Genomic DNA, 27,356 nt, shown 5'->3' on the forward strand with positions numbered 1-27,356 from the left:
CACATATTGATTGCTGTGTTTTTATATCCCACCACCTTTCAACCTCGCCAATCGACATCATACACAATCAGCCAATCAATCATGGAAAACCCATTCAGTGCAACGTCAGGCAAGCGTAATTGTCTCCAAAGCGTTCTTCTCGCACCCCTAATGTGCACGAGCCAATTGAAAAGGCAATAATTACTTTAAAGAAAACTACCACATCATAGTGTCTTGTTGAAAGAATACATTGAAAAGGGCTTGAAAATGATAGGATTCTTGCAGGCAAATGAGAGATAGCCATGGATGGAAGTGAGACATTGCCATAGAATCAGTATGCAGTAACACCCTGTCACTATGCTTGTGTACACCATTTTTATCGTGTGTTGATAATGGCCCAAAACACACCAAAAATGCATGATGAAAAATTCTTGTGGATAATAATTGGAAGCAGGGATAAGTTATTATTTTAAAGAGACCAATTAATAAATAAATCCAAGCAACATGGCCATTAACTAAATGAACATCCCATAAAATATTCATAATAATGGTCAAATAAATTGTATAGGCTACTGTGAGAAAATGTAAAATGTGAAAAATAGGTCAAATATTTGTGTTTGAGTACTTCTATAAAATACAAACATTAATTTGAAAAATTACATGAACATAATAGTGATAGAATAATTAATATTTCTCCCTCCAATATGAATGAACCCCACAAAATCCACAGTTTATCTTTTACCCGAATAATATAGAAAATATGATATTTTCCTCTACTAATAAAAAAACTTCACCTATAAAAGCCTGTAAAAAGTATTTCTTACAAGCTGATAGCCAATGTAAAATACTCACAGATAAAAGCAGTATGGATCGGCAAGGCTGGGCGGAAGGAGAAGATTGTTCAGCATGGGAGGAAGCAGAAAGAGAACGAGGTGGAATGACTGGGGGTTGTTTCTTGCACTCAGAATGAAGCTTCGCTAACAGGCCATTAAAGATACCCAAAGGCTACCAGCAGAAACAGCACTGTCAACAGGCTCGACCTACGAACTGGCGACTATAGCTCGCAGATATGTGCTTAATTACCAATAGGGCTGGCTCTGCTGCCCCTTGTATGTTAAATATATTCATCACATGAGAAAAAATATCCACAGAGAGAAGTGAAGAGAAAGTACCACTATTATCACAAATGCTGTCGCCGAGCAACAAATTTGTGTATGGTGAAATAGGTATGTCCAAAATATAAACCATTTAGAAATGAACAGACGAGCCAAAAATTGGACAATTCTGATCATGTAGAGTTATCTACCTTCTGTATGATGACACTGTGCTGTAAACCGCTGTTCCCAGGGTTGTCATGTGTTATTCAGGCTGAGGATGATTATGAGAAATAGAGCTGGGAGATTCCTGTAACAATGTACACACTATGCAACGCCCCGTACAGCTGGGAATGCCAAAAACTCAACGGGAGATGTTAGCAAATGGCCAAAATATGAAGTACCAGGCGACAATGATGTATAAAAAGTGCCAAGTGTAGCTTGAAAAGAAATAGTGGTGAAAAAAAGAGAAATAGAACCGTGATGCCCCACATATGACGGAGAGGTTTAAGATATTAAGTGACACATCTCTGTACAAGCTTATCACTAGGGAGTACTTCAGTATCACTGAACAGAGAGCACTTCAATCATGTACCACAAATATTATCTAATTTGTGAAGATAATTACGTTACGTTAACAATATTCTTTTCAGTTCATACCATCATTTTTTTATATTTTCATTGTCAGGTATGAATATTTTTCAATGAACCTATTTTTCTGTATATTTTCATATCATACGAATAAATTCACTTTTGTAACACTATTTCAATAACAATGAGATCAACATTTTCCTCCATAATTCTGAAAAGGATTCAATCGTCATTTCCATACAATCGAAACTTTCAGGACATTTCATATAATTCAAGAGCAATTCATATTTCCAAAGGAAACAACTTAATAGATCTTGGCGAACAAAATAATCAATCATTTCAATTTTGACCCAGATATGATACCCCCACTTCCACCAAATTGAGATCCATTGTGACTCATTAGAGTTTGAAACCTAGATGTCGAGAAGAATCTTCAAAATACAAGATCAGCTGCAATATTTGCAACAAATTGCCATCACTCAAACAACTTGTGACTAGCCCATACTACTATCACCCACTTCCTCCCATGTTGCTCTCTGGTGCATCATTACATGGAGGTAAAGAGGGCCTCATTAGACCCACAGCAACCACTGATGATCGGAGAATGACATTTGGCCTAGGACCAGTCGTGACTACAAATCCATCTCCACTGTTGTCAGCTAATCATCCTCGAACAATCGTCTTACATCACAGATGAAAGAGATGATTAGCAAGACGATTAGAGACCATAGCGGTGGAGTGTCCCATTCCACATGTCAGGTCTGTTCTTCCCTGCCCATCATGGCATAGAGCTTATCAAGGATGCATCATAACCTATAACTCACGACAAAAGTACCTCGATCTGTGCTAAGCTTGTGCTTGACATGTGAGCTTTGCAATCAAAGAGGAGCAGTTTACCTATAGTACTCAGGCTTATTAAGCATGGTGTACAACTGCTAACAGTTCCTTGTTTTACACCAGACACACAAACATTGGGGAATTGTTGCTGTCAGGAGTGATCAGGTATTATTGTCTGCTTCAGAGGGAATGAAATGCTGCTGGTAAAAACGCCTAGCTTTACTCTACTCACTGTGGCTACATTCATATTGCTATCGCAAGTCACCATGCAGCAGAGGAACACACAAACTAGTGGTTGACAGCATGAGCATCAATTCATGTTGTCATGGTATAAAAATCAACTGACAGTTGTCCTTTCATGACAATCACCCAAATGACCAGTCTACTATTTATACTGATGAATACAAGAATGTGTCCTCCTTAAGTTTTGATACACTTCAAACCGGGTTTTGAACATTCAATTCAGTGCCAAATTAGAGACTACAACTTCCTGCAGTACAGATACAGACACAACTGAACACAGACACACAATACTAACATTTAGACCCAGAAATAATGTTATCTCTTTTAAAAATATATATCCACAAGATAAAAGGAAAATTCAAATAGAGCCCAGAACAATCCTTAATTTCCTGGAGCTGAGGCAGTCTGGACGTGCCAAATCATTCTAGACTTGAGTGGGACTCCTGTTATTAACAAATATATGCAATACAGCCCATGCAGGTCTATTATATTTGGCAAGTCTAGAATACTGCAGTATCAGTATCATCTCAAAATAGAGAGTCTCTTAACATATTTTTTAAACTATAATTTAACAACTGTTTTAATCTGTAAAATATGTACATTTCAGAAACTAGATGCCAGTCTAGGGTCTGGGTGACAGATTAGGATACACATAGAGATCCTTTGGTAGTGTCCCAGTTAAAGAATGCAGCTGCTTGTAGAGACATATACTCAACTGATTCTTGGTACATCTACAGGAGCAATGAGACTCCATGACGTAGCAATCACACTGACAACAGTTCATGTACTAAAGTACCACATTACAAGAGTCAGGGCCATACAACAAGTACAATAGCATCACAGCACATTAAGTCTCTGAAATAGAGCTGGCAAATGATGTGTTTACCTGTAAATGAGCGTAGCAAGGGCTGATCCTATTGTCTGGAAGGTACACCAAGGAGACTGAGACTGACTGGTTTATAGCCCTTATAGCCCCTATATATGCCACTGATATGTGTATATTGGACTGTTATATCATGAGTCGAATTGTGATTGGTCCATCATAAATCCTGCTGAGACAGAGAAAAGACAACTTCTTGAACTGATTTACTAATTAGCATCTCAGTTGTGTTTGATGCAATAACAGATTGCCCCCCTAATTGCCCCCGCCCCCTCCCCCTCTGCTCTGATTACTTGCAGGGGGTGGGGTATTATATTACCAGTATGCACAAATAACTTACCCCTGCTGACAATCTGCTCCTGTTACACATTCCTCCCCACCCCAAATACCCATCTGTATCTTACCAATCTGCTCCCCCAATTACCATCTTGGTATAACTGTACATGTGGCCTCTGCAGCCTCTAAGACAATATGCCAGAACATCCACAGTTCCACCTTCTAAGAAATGCTGGTCACACAAAGCTACACTACACCACTGATCATACCGAAGTAGTCAGCAGCTTGTTTTACCATAAAAAATTAAAAAAACAGATTTAGGGAGAGAAAAAAGTCCCTTAAGATTACCACGAGTTTCAGACTTAAATATTAGTGTCTGTAACCCTTTTAAGTCTTTGAAAGGCATGTAGATGTGATATACATAAGGAAGAGAATTTATGGATGTCACCTTCTTTATTATGAGGAACACAACGTTTCGGAGAATCTGATTACCCCTTCATCAGGGGAATTCTCAAGTAAGCATATTCTCTGAAAGGTTGTGTTCCTCATAATAAAGAAGTTGACATCCATGAATTCTCTTCCTTAGAAACCATAGACCTCATTTCTTCCACAATATCAAAATTCGAAAGACAAATGATCCATTTACTTGATAATAAATCTGTTCAATCTAAAAAAATATAGCTAGATTTATTGATTCAAGTTTTGAGCTTAGAAGACGTAAAAGAAACAAAGATTATTATGAGGAACACATTTTGGAGAATATATCTTGCTCCTTCATCGGGTGAAAAAATGCTATGAGGCAGAGTACATATATATGTACCTGTAAGAAAAACAAAAGAAATAAAGCTGTTACTTGAACACTTGTTCTATGTTATGAACCACTCTCTTCAAGTTTTACAAATTCTCTTTGAGTTCTGATAATGCATGCATTCAATGCAATTCCCCCAGTGATGCCTCTTTCAAACAGATTGATCATCTCAGAAACAGTATGGGATGCTGGCTATCTTTCAAACAAACCCCACACACTCATGAACCCCTTTCTTTGTGGACTTGCCTCAATCGCATTGTTAAACATTTCAAGAACACTGCCAATTTCTATACATTTGTACCTCATCCAACCTCATGATGAATTTGTTAAACCTTCAAACAAGTATATCTACACACCAAGACTCCCAACCTCTCCAAGGAACATACTACCCCCCACCCCCCAAAAAGCATTCCCCCGACCCCCCTATCTCTTTCTTATCCCACCTGCTGCCAGAAGACAGAACACAAACCAAGATGTACTTGCAACAACCTTCCCAGGTGAGCCTCCCCCCTGAAACCTAGCTTCATGGCGAGCCTCCTCCTTCCCAAACCAAGCTACAAGGCGAGCCCCCCCAATCAAAGCTTCATGGAGGGCCTCCCACCCCAATTCCAGCCTCTCCCCCAGAACCGAGCTTCATGGCCAGCCTCTCCCCCCCACCCACCCACCCCAGCCAAGCCTCTTGAAGGGAGATGCTCTATCTCAGATTACGTGTATGGTTATCTTGCCTACACACAACTTTTTTTTAATACCATGATCTGACGATCCCTTTGATCAATCTTGTAGAAGCTGACAAGTTAGTTGTATACATTCTGCAGTCATACATCCCTAAATGGCAGCATGCTGCCGGAGTCTACACTACAAGTGTGTCAGTTGTGAGAGCTACTCCTTCTATACATGTATAGAATCTGTCGGAGAATTTGAACTTCTACCTGATCTGCAGTGCCTGTGATTCTCCTTGTTCTCAATGAAGACAAGTTCAGCCAAATTCAGAACATGTAAGTCTAGTTGAAATTAACTAACCTTATAACAGACATCAAAAGGATATCACAAACTTTGGTATTATCATAATTTTGGTTGGGATGTTTGAAAAAGATTAACAAACATAATTAGAAATTTAGCATACCCTTCCTTTTCATATTTTTGATAGAAATTGTGTATAATGCAGGTATTGCATGAAAAATGTCTCCCAAAATTGTTTTATAAAATAATCTAAGATATTATCACAATATATTCCAACTCGGTTATCAAACGTAATAAACAAACTTGGCTTTAAAATGAAACCCTTGTAAGCTCTAATAATACATTCAAACAGACTAAAGTAATGTTTAAGTTAAACCAACATTTAAACTTCATTTGAGCCTGTTTGGGAAATTCTTCATCTTGTGTAAAAAGTAAACAAAACCTCTCACCTTGTTGTACAAACCACGAATAGTGACAGCAGTAAGTTAAGCCGTGCCCCACCCCCATCCACAGAGATATTATGTTACCTGTGTGTCCCGGCTAGCTAATGGAGCAGCGATGGAGTGATTGTTTACTCTCCCTAATACACAAACAACTCTGACAATTAGGAAATGCCATAAAAACACCAGCCACCTGTAAAAGTGTTCTTACCTACTTCCAGAACAATGGGTTCAGAATCATTTCAACTGAGACTGAAACATCTCGTTGTAACGACCTGGGTAAGTACTACAGTTAGTGTTTTTACAACTCAAAACACCTTGTTTAAGTATACTCAAACTAATGGCTTTTTACAGGTAAGTCGTCAAGAAACAAAAGGTGAGATTTCAAATGTAATTTTGACAGCACATGAGATAAAAGAAAAACTTTTCTGACGTTGTCTTAACAATTGTAAGAGCTGCAGTGAACACACACCTAACAGTTCAGTTATTTCAACCTTTTGTACCATGTTGCATTTCTGCATAGATGTGATTAAGTATTTCAAAACATAACTTCAAGCAAAACTGTCACAGAACTGCTAAAAAAACAATATAATTATCTTGAAACTAATCATCAAATATAAGTTGCATGGAGTATACAATGATTAATTTATAAATCAAATCTATACAGAGTGCGAAATTGGGTCCTCAAAATCTGACGGACTTCTATAAACAATTGTTTAATACTGCTGAAGGCATGATTCTAGAAACACCCTAAACCATTTATCAAGAATCCGTATTCATATAGATTGTACATTGAAACCTCAGTGATTGAAAATGGTCAGCAGCAACCTGATTGGGAAAGTCACCCGGTTTCAGGAGAAAGGATGCTTTATTATTCCATTTCAAGTGTACACATTCATATAAGTTATTCACATGAACGTTACTTTACAGTTAGTAACTTGTGACACCAATGATATATAGCTATACACAAAGATGAACATTAAAAACTTTGTTCTGACCTTATTTACTGCCATTAATAATAATTTTTGTTTCTTTTACATCTTCTAAGCTCAAAACTTGAATTAATATATCTAGCTATATTTTTTTAGATTTATCAGACTGATTTATTATCAAGTAAATGAATCATTTGTCTTCTGAATTTTGGTATTGTGGAAGAATGGGGTCTATGGTTTCTGAAGAAGAGAATTCATGGATGTCAACTTCTTTATTATGAGGAACACAACGTTTCAGAGAATATGCTTAATTGAGTATTCCCCTGATGAAGGAGTAAGCACATTCTCCAAAACGTTGTGTTCCTCATAATAAAGAAGTTGCCATCCATAAATTCTCTTCCTTATGTGTATCACTTCTACATGCCTTTCATAGACTGTATAGTTTCTGATCAAAGTCATAAAGTGGGCACATTTAAAATATTTGAAATAAACTTGACTTTACCTTTCACAAAATAATCCAAGATACGTAGTCAACCTTCAACACTGCATTACCTGAACAGGTGTACAAAGCCCACCTGATTCAGTGCCTAATCTTCATGGCCTGATTAGCTTATCAATGATGGCTTCCCCAGGTGGCGCTTCACACCCAAACCAAAACACAAGCACATCTGCTTCTGTACAATGTACACTCTCGCACTGTCGTTCAGAATAACCAACAATCTTGATACATAGTCACACATTTTGATACTATTTAAATTAACTTGGAGAAATATATATCCTTTATTAATATAACAATTCCTGCCATTTCCGAACAGTATTCATGATGAATGTAAGAAAATCCTAAACGCTAATTCAAAATGGGCATATACTTGTCATATTTATCAAAACTATTTCACCATAATATTGAACAATATGATTCTTTCCACTTGAAATGTTTCAAGGCTAGATTATTTATAACAATTTCCCCTTTTCGTGTATGACACAGAAAAAATTAAATAAATCTAACCATGTAAACACTTTGGGATGCTAACATTTCATTTATCAAGTATTGTCACAAATTCAACCAAAACAGCAACATTATCAACTTCGGGATAATTTGCTCTTGGGCTACAAAATGTATCCTAAAAATATGTTCACTTACAATTTCAGTTGAAACATCATAAAATACCTTCTTATGAACAGTAATTAACATGTGAATACTAGTACAATATAGTCATGGCTGATCCACCACACTAATACACATTGACAAACATGCCAATCCATACACGTGAAACTACCATACACGTGAAACTACCAAACAAGTCCTCTGCCATCTGTCCACTCTCCCCAATCATTACATCATCTTCCCATTAACACAGTATCCAGTACAGAGCAAGCAGTGATTACACCATACTTACAACCATACAGCAAGTCCGCCAACTGCCCATGCATTCAATCAAGGGCTAATTAGCACATTGTCAGCAGCCCCTGTGGTAGCAGGTATCTAGACGGCCACCCTATTCCTGTAGCCTGTGTTGTACATGTGCCTGTATCTGGCTTTATCTGCTATCCTGCAGTGACCATGCAGCATCTTCAGCAGAGCCGCTAGCCCCAGATAAGACTTCCTCTGAAGCCGAGGAGGAAGCGCACCAGGACGCTGCTCCTCTAGTAGCTGTGCAGTAATCTCGGCCAATTTGTTTTAATTGAATCTGGCCAGGGCTGTAGTCGATGGGAAGCTATCTTGTTGTGGAGGATACAGGTATGAATGGTTCACAGCTCCAGTGGGAACTCGTGAGGTTAGGAGAGTAGAGCCCCATTCCACAAAGCGATTTTTGCACTACGATTGTAAGCCATGTAAAAGAATCGGAATTACGATCACCTTAGATGAATGGACCTGGGAATGGTTACGACACGAGCTAACTTCTTATGCTCTGGCATATCATTTACACTATCAGTACACATGTGAATTTCTGTGTTAACATATACTTTACATCATTTTACCAGATCGCAGGAAACTTATCCACATTCATTGGCTATGAAATTCTCCTGGGTAGAATCTGTTTTTCAACCCTATTTACTAGTATTCCTTCCTTGATAGGTAATATATATATTTCACCTATTCATCTCACTTCAACTGCGAGGCATGATACAGGGGTAGAATAGGTCTTCAGTATGCTTGCTGTATAAGGTGATCATGCTTATCGAAACAGGTCACAAACGGAATTGAGTGGTGAGGCTCGCTGACTTGGTTGATGCATGTCATCGTATCCCAATTGTGTGGATCAATGCTCATTATGTCAATCACTGTATTGTCTGGACCAGACTCGATTATTTACAAACCACCGCCATATAGATGGAATATTGCTGAGTGCAGTGTTTAACAAATCAGAACAGTTTTACATATTTCTCACCTTTAACTTATCAGTCTTACACACCACATTCATGAACCAGCTCTTGCAGGAAATCTCCAAGTAAACACAAAATCTAAAATTTACTTTTAGTTCCTTGTGGACTGCCTCTACCAAATTCAATTCTGAGAGGTCCTTACTTAAATACCTCCTGCCACTAATCATATCTGACAGGCATAAAATCATCCAAGACAAGCTTCTTGTAAAACTAAATGCTGTATCACTACCAATCTGGGCAGGTTATTTGACAGCAGCCATGTGGCTTGGACCACTAATTTGAAAGCACTTTTGTTGAAGGAGCCCTGACAAACACATGACAAGGGAGTAGTCAGCTCTTTGATATTTCTCTCATCAGGGTGACACAAATTGCCAACAAGCTGCTAGATACATCAACCACAGGCCCCTTCTCCAGCCCATTCTTACCCCTCCACCAGTGAGGCATCTTCCATTCCGTGATGGTAGCCAGCTGGGGCATGGAATTTACATGAGGAAGTGAGGAGCCGATTTTGAAGATTTATGTTTATTACATATTTCATTATCTTGTTTATTAATGAAACCATTAGCATCTGGGAGGGATTGCTTCCACAAAGCCTTTGAACTTGAAATCTCTGACAAAGGAAATTTGTGGAATTTTGATGTTGGTAAACACTACAGTGGGACATAATGAGTCTCTGTGTTGGAACTGGAAATATTAATGAAAAGGTTTCTAAATGGAAACGTGTCTGCAACTTCCATGGCAGTTTCACAAGACACATTTCAAACACATGTTAATCAATATGAAAAAAAGTTACAAAAACTATTTATACACCTCTCATCATCTGAGAAAATATTTTTACATACCACAGGTAAATAAACAATTCTAGATACTACATCCCTTCCAACAACTCTTGTCTTTTCTGACCAATTTGTGCAACTATTGTTCCACTATCAGTGATCCTGCATGTGTTCTTGTTACAATCACTTTTTGGGGCAAACAGAACATTCTTCTTCTTGTAATTGTTTGGTGATGATATGTTCAGAAGAAGTGTTTGAGTTGGTCTGTCAACACTGGCGCTGTCAGTCAGTCTGTCAGATGCTGGGAGGCACCATCGCCATGATGCTGCCATGACTTGCCGACTTCCTGCAAGTTGGCCTGCGAGCTAGGTGTCTGGCATAAGGATTATTCCAACAGTGCTGTGATGACAGATGTATGGAAACTGTACATTGACAAAATACGCCAGATTTCAGTGTATGGCAGCTGCTTCCAGATACAATTCTTTTCAGACTGGTGGATCAGGACAAGCATGTATCGGAAAGTGGAAACCCCTCTGTCACCTAATCATATCTTTTGTTTATTTACCAAACAACATCTGTTTCCTTAACTGTTTTCAGTCATACCAAGGAATGAAAATCAGATGTAATTTTAGTATCTGGGTCCCTAAATGAATAACAGTTTCCCATCAACAAGGGTCAAACTATATCTCGACTGACATGCAAGGAAATATCCATGACTTGAGCCCATAGTGGCCGTTGTCCATCAGAATAGGGTATATGGTTTTAGATTAATTCATGTACCTTATATGTCTCTTTCTAATTCCTTCCTTTAATATACCGACATATGATAACTCCCCACACTGCTGCATTCCCAGCCAAATCAGTACTGTGCTCAAGTTTCTTCTCATCACTTCTCCATCTCAAAGTTTTTGGCGCAGTTTGTGACAACACAATTGAATCCACAACCCAAGGCCACGTAAGTAAGGAATTACCTACACACATCACATCTAAAGAGAGCTCCATGCTTGCATCTCAGTTACACATATTCCTATTGCTTCCCTTGAAGAACTCTTCACAAGGTGGAGGTCACAAAATGACAGGAAAATTGCTTCAGCCCGAAGCACATGATGAGTTCAGGAAAGTGAGCACTTTATTAAATACAGAAACTCCTTGTTCCCATAAAAACATAAGCTGATCCAAATGGTGGGTGACTTAAGTAATTGAATGTTCTAAGTGAACACTTTAGAGGCATCAAAACTTCCCGATGTTTAAACCATGTGCAGTTGCTTAATAACATTTCTCTCCAACATCACTTCATGTGTTACCCATTTGTCAGAACTGATTTAACTTAGAACATAATATTTAAGACTGATATATTGGATTTTAACAAATAGGGTTAGACAGTTCCTGTTTGAATTATCGGAATTGTACCAGTTTTCTTTAATCACTATTCTTATCTATTTTCTTTAATTACCATAGTTCTAACAACCCAAAACAATGAAAGCATGAGAGAACAAGGCCTAGCTCAGGCCAATTTGTGGGAATTCAGCTATGGTTTGTCAATGAATGACAGAAAGACCCCAAAAAGTACTAGAATCTTTATTTTACTAAGAAAGTGTGTTCATAGAAAGACTTGGGCAATATTATGCATGTACTCAACATAACACAGGTAGTCAGCATAAGTTAAAGCATGGACTACTATATCCTACCTTCGTAGTTGACCAAGTGAACAAGAGACAAGATTTCATAGGGCACTTTTAGCACACCTAGAACAGGCTTCAGGAACTACGTACCCTTTTGTGAGGATTTACACTCCGGATATATACAAATGAACACACTTAGCTCTTGGCTACCCTGATTGTTGGGTTCAAAGAGCACTTTTAACTAAAGGGCAGCAACATTAGGCTGAAAATACCTAGAAAAGGCTTCATGATCTGTACCTTCACCAGGAGTCAAACTCAAGAAATATATATACACATGAAGAAACCTAGTTACCTTGTTTATAGAGTTCATAGGGCACTTTTAACTAAAGGGCAGCAACATTAGGCTGAAAATACCTAGAACAGGCTTCAGGAACTATATGTTTGTGAGGTTCAAATTCCTTGGGGCGATTACAGGTAAGAGCGGATGGATGTGGAAAATGATATAAAGAGATGAGACAGGACAAAAAATCATTTATAATAGAACATACATAAAAGGTTTGAGACTAATGACCCCTATACATGATCTATTGGGGAGCCCTTGATTGATTGGGTCCCAAATCCTTTTGATTTAACGCAGACCTTTGGTGCAAAGTTGCCAGTGGTGAAGCAGGTGAGGGTTTCATACAGTTACCTCTCAGGCAATGATGGAATGCCGCCTAGTCTGTCTCACAGTCACTGAACCATATTTTTTCCCATTCCGCCATCCCTTCCTGTAATGCTAGAGCCCTAAATGAAGCAAGTCTAGATTTTTCACAAGTTCTCCCATATCACTGGGCTCCTTTTCAGTTTAAATGTGGCGATGGTTTCAATCAAAATTATATATTTTCAGAGACTTGTCATTACTCTAGTATGTTCCCCAACTAGAATGAAATAGAATGATGGCTATTTCTTCTACCCCATGTGCAGTGTCTAGATAGAGGGCCACGTGCAATGGCCACCTCCCACTCCAAGTAATACTCTCTGTCAAGGCCTCCTAGCTGACCCATCTATCTCTCATTCCTTGCATCCATTTATGTGATAATTGATGCCACATGGGTCAGGGAAGGAAACAGAATTCATCCCACCTTGTTTCTTCTCCCATCAGGATGTATACACATAACATATGGAACATGACAACTGTCCGAAACTGCATTATATTGTAATTCATAATTTCGGCCCACTGGATCTGTGCCAGCATGAATAAGCATTCACAGAATATGATGGAGAGGGTTTAACGTTGTATTTAAGTTTATTATACTTATACAGCGACTGCTTGCACATGTGTGTGTGGCTGCTTGTACAAGATCTAACTAATGCTGGTTTCAAAGTGCTAGCCCACTGAGATACCATGCCACAGATTAACAGTCCTTGTATTAGCCCCTTAATGCCAAGCGCCAGGCAGGGTAACAACTAGTAGCATCTTTGAAATTGGCGCCATCATGGTCTCCAGATAAACACTCTATTCACGAAATCATGGAGGCGGTCTTCATAGAATATGATCCTACTATTTTGACACTTTTTATGGATCACAACTTCTTTTATTCTTTGTTACAATGTTACAGAGCTACTTCTTGCTCCTTCATGAGGTGAATGAAAACACTATGTTCTTTCCTCTTAATTCAGCTGACAAAGTTGGTTGGTTGGTTTGTTGTTTAACGCCACACTCAGCAATATTCCAGCTATATGATGGCGGTCTGTAAATAATCGAGTCTGGACCAGACTATCCATTGATTAAAATCATGAGCATCGATCCACTTAACAGTTGACAAAGGGTCAAAAAGTATCTCTGAAACGCCATAACAAAGAACAAAAGAAGTTGTTATCCACACAAAAACTCATGTATTCATGATCTTCAACTTCAAATGCCTTTGTTAGAGTTACTGTTTCAAGTATGGAGTTCAGGTATTTTTATATTATATTTTTTTATTTTGCAAAGTGTGTGTGTTTTATTGTGCAATAATTAGTGGAGTGAGATTTGCTGCTTCCTGTAGCTACATCGATCAGCTTCATGCTGGAGGGACCAGGATGTGGTCACACATGCTGATCATGCTCGTGGAACCATGAAGGGCTTGTGTTGCTAGATCAATCATGATTTGTTTATTTGTTGTGTAACACGACAATATTCCAGCTAAATAATGGCAGACTAAAAAGATCCAACCTGGACCAGAAAATCCAGTGATTGATATTAGGAGCAACAATCCACACGGTCGGTCACCTAGCTTGACCACCTGATCCATTTGCCCACCATTGGTTGCAGGAGACCAATCCTAACCCAGAATCCCTACAGGTACCAAGGATCCAAGTGAATACGGGATTCAACCCCACTACCAGAGGTAGGTATGGGGGAAAACTCAAGGAGATGTAGTCTTCAAATCACTTGGCCAGCATTACCCTAACTGCAAAAGGGTTAACATTGTCATGAGAAACCTAGTGACTGCCATGTTGAGACATGGGTTTTCCTAAATACATATTTCAATCACGAACTGTCGTTTGAATATGAATCCAGCACCTCAAAGTTGGCAGCCATTTCCACTGGCAGACAGATATCCTGCATGTGTGAAAGACGTTCACTTCGCAAGCACAAAACAGTCTGCATGAATAATGTTAAAAGGCCCATTTAACACAATGCGTAACATTCTCACACATTTTTATCGGGAAATCAGTAAGTACAAAACAAGACTAGATGAAGTATGTTGAAAGGTCTGTTTAACACCCAGGTAACATTCTGATACATGTGAATCCACTGGATGTCTCGGTCCATCAGCACAATTTGACATACACTAGGTGCTGTCAGTACCTGAACAAACATACTGCATTTCACACTGATGAAGCATGCATGATAAACAGAATTATCATGTGTGAATAAAATCAACTGCAGCCAGTAGCAGTACGGCAATGATTGCAAGGATGGTAAATGAAGGGGAAAATATGCATATCTATACAAACACGAGCAGAAACTGAACCAACGTCACAACAAAACATCTTCTTACACAAAACCAGGAGCAAGGTTAACACTGGTTCACACTCATGAACCCGTAATGTTTTCAAAACTGCAGAACCCAGCTTCTCGAAATCCTGAACGTGTATGTACGATTGTCAAAACATAAACTTGATTCACCTGGTGTATGGGCAACACATTTCACCGGAAGCCAACATGGAACCCCGAACTCGGCGCCGTGTTCATGCAGTGTTCATACAATGATGGCCCCCATAGTACCTATGTTTATACCACAGACTTGCACACACATCAGCCTACACTACCTCATGGAAGAAGCCCAGCTCCACCTATAGGCCTCGACTTCTACCATGCTCACACCCATCAATTTAACTTGCAAAGAAATCTGGAACATATGGTAGTATGTTGATGCGCAAGCTCTCCTGCTGTTTGTATGTCTTTATTCAGGACCTTCCTCTAAACGAAACATGAAACTTCGGCTGGAATATTTTTAGTAATGTATATGACTGTGGGCTACAAGGGAATGATGTTCCTGGGGCTCCTGGCTGGCAGTAAACATGAGCTTTATGGGTTCTGGAAAAACAAAATTCATTATTTCAGTTTTTTTTGCCTTCTGTCATCCATTGTGCAAAGATTTCAGATATCTGGCAGTAAGTCAAGTGGAAATTGCCACCAACAGATAAAGGACGCCTCAGTAGCAGCTCATCTCATTAAAGGAAAGTTAAATGGTTCAAATAAACACTTAAGACATGGAGAACTCGTATACCACTCAATGCTATTGGTAATGAAGTGCAATGTCGGTTGTCATTGTTGAAAACAAAGGTTCCATTGCATGCAATATATTCCAGTAAACAAGAGAGTAGAGTAAAACACTGCATTATGTATCATTCAGTCAAACTGTTTTCTGTTGTTGCAGGTAATCAAACAGTCATAAACCCGATTCATTTGAAATCAGGAGTAGCAGTTTTTCCCAGCACACAGGTAAGAGCAAACAGAAACCTATAGATGGAACATCCAACTCCAGAAGACCTTAAGAATCAGTGTTTTTATCCAAACTTCACTATTCACATGAACGAAAGTGTCTGTAACCTAGGGCTCTGACGGGTACTTTGGTACGGGTCAAGTGTCAATGGACTCTCCCACCTCAAGGACTCAAGTACCCGATCAGGGGAGATAACTCATATCGTCACTTCTCTAACACTTCCATTTTGTTGACCCATTACAGGTGCCTTACTGTAACAATTGCTTGGTGATGAAAAGAAGATCACCATGGACCTGGCTGTATTTGTATGAAATTCTACCCTGATCAATCATCAATTCTCGATTCAAATCAGTTCAGTTCAATATAACTGCAAGACTTCCCAGGCTAATGTACAATGTAAAACTATATTCACTCAAGATGGTTGGCTTTCTGGATGGAAAGAACAACTTGTTTTTTACACTTACAACGGATGGGTTGTTTCACACATGAAAAAGCAAGGATAAGACACTCCTGGCTACAGTGTTAAAATGAATACAAACCAAGCCAAGGGAAATAACTCCACAAACAAAATTATTACACTAGCCACAATATTCTCCAAGCATAAACATGAAAGCCTTTAATTCTTCAAGAATCATAAATCATGATTAGCAAATGAATTAAAGGCAAATGAAACTGAACCCCAGCCATTATTCATAGTTTATTCACCATTGTCTTAATCAAAAATCTCATGAACATCCATGACAAACTGCCCTCATTACAACCATATTCAAGGGATTCAATCTATGAAATTCTGTTTCCTATCAGATGCAACGTAGTGATAGCGTTACAATACTGTTCCAAAATGATAACATTCAGAATCACACAAAACTGGTCCTTTCATAATTCCCTGATCTCTGCCCAGACGGCTTGGATCTTAGCTAGGACAGTACTTACCAGCCCAGTAAGTGACCATTGGTGCCTTTGACATTTCTAGGGCTATTTTGCGTGTTAAAACGTCTGTAACAGTCACACGAGAAGCTACACGAGGCATTACACTGCTATCTTGGGTCTTCGACATAATTCCACGTCCTCTCAGATTCATAATTCTCTTGTCAAGTTGGTGACTCAAAGAAATCAAACGTGTCCAGGAAAAGCTGATTAAGTTGTCAGGACTGGCAGAAAAGATTGTGGAGCTCACATCTGATGGTCGAATCCGATCAAACATGAAAAGATGTGAGGAGGTTCTTAGGTCTTTGTTAATTACCCAGCAAGAATCAGGCCACGTGGTAGATGAAGCGGGGAACACCTCCTGCACATGGCAGGCATCGAGGTGACAAGTGACCAAATTATCCACAACAATTGCTGGTATCTACTGATGTATCACAGCAATGGAATCTGGTTATAGAATATAGAATGATGGTGTGGTCCTTGATACATATTGAAATGAAAGTGGTAGCTCTTGATTAAATGGGGCACAGGTGGCCCAGTGGTCTCAGGCACCACAATTTGCTATGCAGAGTTGCATCCCATGGGTACACAAGAAACCTATCATTGTGGGTTTGATTCCTAGTTGACCCTGATTATGTTTATAGGGTTGTCAGTGCCATACTCGTGGGTTTCACCAAAGTGGTAAACATCAGAAACCTGCATCACTTAGGGTTTTCTTCCCACATTATGCTGACATGCTGTGATATATCTGGAATACTGTTAAAACTCACTCACTTTTGATACAGTTTCTTCTCAGGCCATACAACAAAAGTCTTTGACTTTAGCCCTCCTCTGAAGCCTGAGTACAGTAGACTGTGTTCAGTCTAGTAAGCTGAGCTAATGTTAGTCTACATAGTCACATATTAACACTCAAATCTACGGAGAATGAGACAGGGTTGGGCAAGCAGACTCACACCTTTAAGGCACAGACTGCAACAACTTGGTTTCTTCCTCCATTTTGCTTTTCAGTGAGTATGGTTTTACGCCGCTTTTAGCAATATTCCACGAATATCACGACAGGGGACACCTGAAATGGGCTTCACACGTTGTACCCTTGTGGGGAATCGAACCCGTGTCTTTGGCGTGATGAGCATACGCTTTAACCACTAGGATACCCCACCGCCCCTATTTTGCTTTGCAAAAGTAACATGATGCATATTGCTTTCAGATTTGGTTTCTTGATATTGCCTATGTCATTCAGAACGAACCAATCTTGCAGCTTATTTGAAGGGTGATAAATTGCCCTCAGTATCAATGCACCAAAGTGGTGAAAGGTTGCTCCCCAGTGGTGGGAATAAACATCTCATTAAATACAAATATGGCCTTAATTTCCACGAATTGTAGTTGTTTTGTTGTTTAATGCCACACTCAGTGACATGACAGTGGGCCGTAAATAACCGAGTCTGATCCAGACAATCAAGTGATAGATATTGTGAGCAGGTTGTCGAAAGAGGCAACAAATGGGTTTGGGTAGACAGATTTGCTGACTTGGTTGATGCATGTTATCGCATCCCAAATGACTAGATCGAAGCTCATGATGTCAATCACACGAATCGGTGGTCCAGACTCAATTATTTACAGACTGGCGTCAAATAGCTTGAATATTGCTGAGTTCAGCGTTAAACAACAAAATGAACATGCGCATGGTGCTGACAAACAATCAGGTCGAATCATAGGTTTCAGGAAAGCCAAAGGGATGTAACTCTGCATAGCAAATTGACCCTAATTATACAGAATCGGTCTGTTATCAACATAAACAATGAAGAACTCATGTCAAAAGATACTAAAAGCTATGCTCCATCCACCTGACTACAGTAACATACAGTCTAATGTCAGAACTATCCTCATGGCAACTTGAGGCCCATGACCTACCTTGGATGGTGTGCAACATTTGACCTTTCCTAAGTACACATTCCAGTATTGGAAGCAATGGTTTCTCAAGTAGGGCCAAATCGCATCTACGAGTCACACAAGGGTGAAAACAATAAACCTTGGTGCTATTATGAAATAGGTTAAGCTACGTCAGTTTCAACACACCAATACACTGTGTCAATGGCTAGCACATGGCCTTTCACTGGAGACCCCTCTGATCTCCATTTTTTTATTCAGGAAAACACAACACAACTGTTGGAGCAATAGGCTCCATGTGTACAGTGTGGGGCACCAAATTTAGTCTGGCATCTTCTTGCGGACTTGTCAATAAGCCATCAGGTTTCCAGAAAACTCATCACCAAGTCTTGTCAAAAAATGTTTGGGACGATTTGCCTTTTTTATTATCAGCCTCATAATGCATCCTTTGAACATGTCCTATAATGGGGCTTAGTACATTAACATCTTGGCGCGATCTAGGACAAAGATGTTCGGAATCATTTGTGGAGAAAAAAGTTTCAAAGACGAGACATTTGTCAGGGAATTTGAGAGATAGCACGTCATTATTGCTGCAAGGAATGTACTTAAGCCAGTCACCAACTGCACCTGAAATATTGTTTTCATATGCACAGCATTCTGAACATGACTTGACAGATAGCTGATGTACACAATAATGAAGAACTTTCTAAAGAATTAGCTGGGACATACTCTGACGCACAGAGACATCCTTGCCATGACAACAATAATAAGCACCAGGAACTAGAATTACCTAGACAAAGTAACTGTGTACCAAATCGAGTCTTCCAGCAGGGGAATTGATATACAATCCATTCCCAAGATACTCAACTATAAGGAGCGAGTGAGTGAGTATGGCTTAACGACGCTTTTAGCAATATTCCAGCAATATCACGGCGGAGGACGCCAGAAATGGGCTTCACACATTGTACCCATGTCGGGAATCGAACCCAGGTCTTCGGTGTGACGAGTGAACACTTTAACCACTAGGCTACCCGACCACCCCCAACTATGAGGAGTAAATATAGCTCCTCTCAGATCAGGATGACAGTTCAGGTATGAATCTTGACATATCTATGGAAAACAGTATAAACACAACTAGAGAGGCAGTTCATCATTAACTTAAAACTGGTATAAAACTATGTTTGTACTGGCCATTGCCTTTTTCCACAAATATATCTTGTACTATAACTATCTAATCCTAAGACAAAATATGGAAGCACCATATTCCATGTACACTTGTCTTTTACCAAATAGGAAAACATTCCTAGATTTTGCAAGGAATAGTGTATGAGTTACATTGTTGAGATGAATATTCCTTATGAATATACTTCGCCAAACAATCCATTTGTGAAGGACCCGTGAAGATCCGGGGTAGAATAGGTCTTCAGCAACTCAGATAATGCTTGTCGTAAGAGGTGGCTAACACGATCGGGTGGTCAGGCTCACTGACTTAATTGATGCATGTCATCGTATCCCAATTGCGTAGACCGATGCTCATGACGTCAATCACTGGAATGTCTGGTCCAGGCTCAATTATTTACAGACTGCCATCATACAGCTGGAATATTGCTGAGTGCGGCGTGAAACAAACAATCAAACAAACAAAGAAACAAGCAAATGATCCAATGAGATGATGCATGTAACTTGACCAGGGTACTAATACCCGAGAACAGGGTACCCGAGCACGCCCCTTACTGTCCCGGGGTTTGAGCATTATAACTATATCATTATTATGCGACACAAATTGCAAGAAAACCAATACATACACGGTTTGTTAACGACCACGTTTAGGTGAGATGAAATGGGGTTTAATGTCGCATTCAAGACAATTACAATTTTAGCAACATGCATGTACGTGTGTGTCTGGCTGCTTTAACAAGTCCAGACTTATGCCAGGTTTATAGTGTTAGCCTACTAAGATACAAAACCACAGCTTAACACTCCGAAACAGTATACTGATTCAAAGCTGACCTTTATACCCATAATGCAGTGCACCAGCCTGGAAAACAACTACCGTCTTTTAAAGTTGAATTGACTAATTGAAGCTACCAAACTATTTTCATATCATACATACTCAAACTAGAAAAATTATCCCTGTTCATTTCGAGTTTTTCCTCAGTCTAATGATCAGTGATGTTGCTGATTTAATTTCCATAACATAATACCACAAAGTAACCGTGTTGATTAGAAGAGTTCTCATTAAGCAAGTACAAAAAAAATAGATTCCCAAATATGAAGTCAAAACAATAAATACTCTCACATGAAATAGTCAGAAGTTGAACAGCTTACACTTCCTAACCTTCACCCGTATCAAATCATAATTTTCTCCTGATGATTAAACTGCACGAGCTGGGCAATGACCTAGCCTTCTCGTCAGCATATTGCAGGTAGCAGATACACAACATATCTTCCAACATCGCCCCCTACACCAGCTGCACTCCCTCCAGCACCCCAGAAGGGTCACGCAGTCTTCGTCTTCAACAATGCCAATATCCCACAGAGACCAGGAAGGAAAAAAACGAATTCCACGGGCAAGCACATGCACATACTAGTGGAATGGTAAAAGTAACAAAACTGTAGGATCCCTGTGAACAAGGGCAGGACATCTTCCCAACACAGCAACTCCTACTGCGACTACAAGCATAAAGACAAGTCATGGGTATTCGCCTGCTCTGACATTTACTGTGCTACAGCAATGTGACCTTATTACTTCGGCTTATTGTCTGAAAAAGCTGACCTTCAGATACTATGTTCAATCTGCAATGTTACAGGAGGGCTGAAGTTGACTTCACAATGTCAAAAAGATTTACCTTGTATCAGTGATTACACAAACTGATAGCAAGATGCAATTATGTCTATTGGTACCCCTGCTGTTGATGTTGAAATCTACTCCCTCTCATCCACCTTCTTCACCTTTAAGTCTCCTCAAGCAACATGGAGGATCACCTAAGAATTCAATCTTACTTAGCAGAATTAATCAAATATGGCAAAATGCCTTCAAAAAACGTCTGCCATGAGGGGTCTGAGTCCCTACTGAGTCTTGAGTGGTAAACTGGTTGCATCTCATCTATGTTCACAAAAGAGATTAACAAATGGTGTTGCAAGTTTTTTGTAAGAGCAAAAGCAGTGTGCATTTGCAGAAGGGTTTTTATCATACAAAACACTGAACTCAAACTTGGGCCAGCCACAACCATGCAACACATCAAGTAGGCAATCATACCGTGGACCCTCTCCTTGGCTGTGTGCAGTGTACCTAGCTTCATCAGATGCCAGATTGCCTCATATTATAAAGTCTTCTGTTAGGTAAATGTTAGATAACCACAAGAACCTCCACCTGTCTCCGGGGCTGGCACACACTGTCTGGTGCAATTCTTTGTCATAATGATGGTGTAGGTTTGATTCCTAATATGGAAGCGCTGTTTTGCAATTGCGGTTTGTGGTTTCCTGATCAGTGATACAGCTCATTGAGTGTTTGAACAAAAACAAAAAAACAACATGGTTCTCAGGCAATGATGAATGAAAAGAGTATGCAAACTGTGCCACAGAAGTAACAGGGGTATGCACACACGCCCCTGTCCCATGCCCCTCCCCCACACCCCTGTCCCATGCCCCTCCCCCGCATCCCTGTCCCACGCCCCTCCTCCACACCCCTGTCCCATGCCCCTCCCCCACATCCCTGTCCCATGCCCCTCCCCCACACCACTGTCCCATGCCCCTGTCCCATGCCCCTCCACCACACCCCTGTCCCACGCCCCTCCCCTCCTCCATACCCCTGTCCCATGCACCACCCCCACACCCCTGTCCCACACCCCTCCCCTACATCCCTGTCCCATGCCCCTCCCCCACACCCCTGTCCCATCCCCTTTCCTTCCCCTCATCCACACCCTTGTCCCATGCCCCTGTCCCATGCCCCTCCCCCACACCCCTGTCCCACACCGCTCCCCACTTCTTGACTTCATTGTCACATTCTAAATCTACTATAGAGTTAAAAGTGAGTGACTTTGGTTTAACGCCACTCTGCACAATATTCCAGTTATATCACAGCTTCATGAAGGAGCAAAGCCCAAAAGTGACATGTCTCAGCTATTTACCACTGGGGTGAAACCCACAAGCACGGGTATGGTGCTGACAACCTAGAAAGATAATTAGGGTGAACCAGAATCGAACCCATGATCATAGGTTCAAAATCCTATAGAAAATAGAAGCTAATGGGACTTGCCAATGATAATCTTAACACGTGACCTCCTTCAAGCTTCTTGTATCCAACCATGAGAGTGTCTGGTTTCTCAACATTCTAAAACATGTTTCCTTTAAAAGCCACACATAACATTCTGGTCATAATTTGTGAAGGCCCCGTCCAAGACTACTTTCTAGTAGATGCACATTCATTACCAATAGCATGAACTTTATTCAGAGAAGTAGGTTAAAACTAGTGGTCACGAGTTCTTTATCACCTGCTCAGGTGAATACCTCTCAGATTGTGCATTCTTTATCACCTGCCCAGGTGAATTCCTCTCAGATTGTGTAAGTTTAAACAAATTTTCCAATGTCTTCTTCTGATCTAGCAATTAGCAGTGGACATATAACAGCAATGAAAATACCAAGCCCGGCTAAGATTTTAAATGCCTCATAAACTGAAGACACATGTGGTATAAGACAATGCAGGATCACCAAGATACATAATGAAGTTGCTGTTGCAACCAACCTCCCTGCGTGTGGTGTACCTTCTCACCTGGTAAGTATGTAAGTACCCGTGCATGAAATTGGATTGCACTGTCACTTGCTAAGAGACAAGCTTCCATTCCATCCCTGTAAATCCTAGCAAATCAAATTAGCACTGCACTTTTACTGATCTTACGTCTTAGACAGGCAAAACCAGAGAAGCACAGACCAGCGAATGAAGACCTATCGTGGAAATGTAGTCAAACTGAAATCCGGTTGTCTTCGATCAGTTTTCACTCCGATACTTGTACCATAAACAATGCATCTGTCAGGTGGTGCTTAAAGTCTACTTGACTTTATGTCTTGTCTAGAATTATGAGACTTAGAGAGCAGGTTTTGACAGCCTTCCAACATAACTCATCAAACCTTCAACCTTTTCCTGAAACAATGCAAGCACATTATGCCACCTTACCTGACAAGTATGTTAGTGCAAGAGAAAAAAATCAATGCCTTACGCGGTATCATAAACCGTCTCTGTTACTCTCCGAAGAAAATGGAAGCAACAAAATCTGGAACCTAAACTCAAGAATCTATGGAAAATTGACAGCGACAGCAGCACGTTTGTGTTCCGAAACCCGTAGGAATGTCCACAGTACCTGTAGTTACCACCCATCGGCAACACAAAGGTCAAGTCCATAGTAAAGGCCCCTGGGGATGGTGGGGATGGTTGGGGTGGTGGGGGGGGGGGGGGGGGGTGGGGGAGAGAGAGACTTGCCCATTTTGAAGATGACATTTGCTATAGTATCTAATCTTCGTTTAATTTCATTCTTTCATATAAAATCGTGGCATTTCAGTTTCAGAAGGTAAATGAAGCATGTTATCTTTACTGTCTAAGAAGGCTGTAACTGTAAATGTGCCAAATCAAAACTCTAAAATGATCATATGTTCATAATCATCAAAGTCCACATTTGGATGTCAAGTCAATGTCATAGATAGCATCATCTTATACACACTCAACTTTTCAAATATTAATGAAGCAGATCCACACACAGTATCGTATAAAGATGTTCAGTGTAGACTTCGAGCCTAACTCTCTATTTGGCCTGATGCATGAAGATAAGGGACACATACTTGTAAATGCCAATGTACAACAACTGAACTTACCAACATGTGTTCTATGCATGGAAACACGTGCCTTTCAGATTGAGAAGTGCATTATCACAGGATATGAATGTTTATCACACATAAATCTTTGTTATGTAAGATATACAGGTGTCCACGAGATAGGGCAAACTGAGGTAAGACGTAAATATGCAATTATAGATTACACAAAGCAGACTTGCCGCATGGAGATATGACATCTGGCCTTGTGAGAGGAGAATGCAAGTTATGAACCAAATGTGAAAAATAGGCTAAGGATCCTCTTATCAATTTCAAAAAGCTGTCAGTGATGTCCCTTGTGCGTTACCCATAACAACAGATGATGTTCACATGTACAGTTCATCTGCAAAGATGAAAATGACACAAAATACAGAATTTCAAACTGTACTGAAACATATTTGATTTTTGCGATTATTTTGTTAATATTCCAGCTATATGATAGCGGTCTGTACAAAATCGAGTCTGAACCAGACAATACAGTGATTGACATCATAGGCATCGATCTATGCAATTGGAATACAATGACATGCATCAACCAAGTCAGGGAGCCTGATCATCCGATCCAATTAGTCGCCTCTTATGAACCATATTTGGTAGATGGTAGTTGGTTAAGGCTATATATCTGGTATCTATTTCTGTCCTGTCTCAAAGAAGCAACTAATTCTATTTTTATTTTTCTACAATTATCAGTTTTTTTATGTTTCCTTAACAAGTACAGCATAGCAAGATAACATTTTCAATTGACATATCCTAAAGAAGAAAAATATCTGAAAACCGAAAAATTCAACTAGTTCCTAACTTTGGTACTTTGACTAAAAACTATGACTGTTGATTTCCATTATGCTGAAATACAGACCTAAATATTTCTAAATTGATGCAGTTTTCCATCTATTTAGATAAGATCTGGAACAGAATACTCAGTATATATACTAGTCCAAAAAGATGTTTCTACGCAATCAAAGATCACTTTAACTATAACAGCAAATATCAATCATAAAGAAAGTTTCAAGCACATGTTAGATCAATAAATCCGTCAAGCATCTCTTTCAATGTTCTTATCCTCTATCTGTTTTTAAGACAAATAAACAGTTTTGTGAAAATGACATGAATTACAAACACCGTGGTACATTAAGATGGCCATCAGTGTCTGAGTGTGAAGGGCCTCATTGAAATGTGACTTTACCAGAGCCGATATCACGGCAACAAGCCTGGGCTAGATAAACCTGCCACCCAACACCAGCCAGTGTAACACAACACTGTAAGTATGGGGTAATAGATGGGATGTCTGCCCAAACATGTTCCACTCAGACAGACTACACAGATAAACTGTCCATATCTTCCATGCTAATTTGTCGCCATCCTAGGCATGGACCAAGGAGGATTAACCCATCGGCTTTTCCATTCAAATCTAATGAGTGTTCTCCAGTGATACTCCACGAAACAAAATGAACTATCTTAGCAGTAATTAAGGAAACAACAAAAGAAACAGCATATCAAAACTCAGATATACTGAACAAAAAAGGTTCAGGATATTTTTTATAAAATTGTGTGCTCACTCCTTACTAGCCTTGCTCCAAGGTTAAACTGAATGGTAAGTTCATGGGTGTATAGTAAATCTATCCTTACAATAGGCAAGTCTAGATAAGGGGACACCAGTTTATTATAAGGACAACTTGTTCTTATTATTTATATTATCTAGAAATTATGATTTTAACTAATACTTTTTTCCTTAGAGACTTGTGCAAGTCTAACTCTCCACTACAAGATGACAGCCACAATATTCATGATCCCATTCCTTTTTGTTCAGTGTAGTTGAAATTTCCATGTGTTATTTGAGCAACTAAAATATCAACCAGGTTGACCTTTAACCAATTGATAACTATTGATTACTTTGGTGATAAATGATGATAGCATTCTAGTGCTTATTATTGGACACAAACTTGTCGTACATTATTCCCGTTCACATCACTTTTGATGCAACAGGTTTCAAATTATACAGCATTGTAGTTAAGATGCTTGTCGTCATTGGAGAAAGATTAAGGGATCTGAAACAGATAGTCCTCCATCTGCATACAATGTTATCATACAATAGCTGTGGACTCCGACCCTCTCAGGGGAGATAATCATCTGATGTCACAGCATTGTTGATAGCCAGGGACAAGATAAAATTAAACACTTGACTTTATCAAACTACGCACAAAGGTCGGGGTATTGTTCAACGATTTGAATTTTCTAGGTGGTTAAGTGTGGGAATGGATGTCAAATCATGGACAGATTAATAAACCACTAGTTTATCATGCTTAAAGTATATCATTGTTGAGGAGAGTGAGTGAGTGAGTGAGGTTTTACGCCGCTTTTAGCAATATTCCAGCAATATCACGGCGGGGGACACCACAAATGGGCTTTACACATTGTACCCATGTCGGGAATCGAGTCCGGGTCTTCAGCGTGACGAGCGTACACTTTAACCACAAGGATACCCGACCACCCCTTGTTGAGAAGAATTCATTATAAATCCAACATACTGTTTTAACCTTACAGAATGGCAAAAGATATTCCCCACCAGTGAACTATAAGCACAATTTACTGAACAAAAAAAGTTAGGGATCATGAATATTTTTGGGGACATATTTTTGTAGTGAAGATGAGCACACAATTTCATAAATATATCCCCCAAAATATTCATGACCACTGACACGTTTTTTGTTCAGAGTAGTTCCCATAAACCAAAAACTTCCTTAAAGAAATCCAAGAAGAACTTTCAGGAAATAAAGTTTACATTTTATATCTGCAAAAGACATCAGGAAATGCTTGTGTGTGTATTTGACTGTAAGCGAGTTGAATCCTTGACCTTTAGTGAATGCCAGCTTTCTGAAGGTC

General features: G+C 39.6%; 1 protein-coding gene across 13 annotated transcripts in view; it reads right to left on the reverse strand.

Moving 5' to 3' along the window:
* LOC124135962 (poly(rC)-binding protein 3-like) overlaps positions 1-27,356 on the reverse strand; it is a 358,312-nt gene that overhangs the window by 46,258 nt on the left and 284,698 nt on the right. Inside the window, exon 1 of one of the 13 annotated variants that reach the window (XM_046501688.2) lies at positions 8,438-8,582. The exons of the other annotated variants lie outside the window; for them this stretch is intronic. The gene's annotated coding sequence lies outside the window, so the exon portion shown is untranslated. Of the gene's footprint in view, positions 1-8,437; positions 8,583-27,356 lie in introns of those variants that run through there. 13 annotated transcript variants of the gene reach the window in all.

The sequence above is a fragment of the Haliotis rufescens genome, unplaced genomic scaffold (genome assembly GCF_023055435.1).
Source record: "Haliotis rufescens isolate VD_foot unplaced genomic scaffold, xgHalRufe1.0.p SCAF_4, whole genome shotgun sequence".
NCBI classification, from domain to species: Eukaryota; Metazoa; Mollusca; class Gastropoda; order Lepetellida; family Haliotidae; genus Haliotis; species Haliotis rufescens.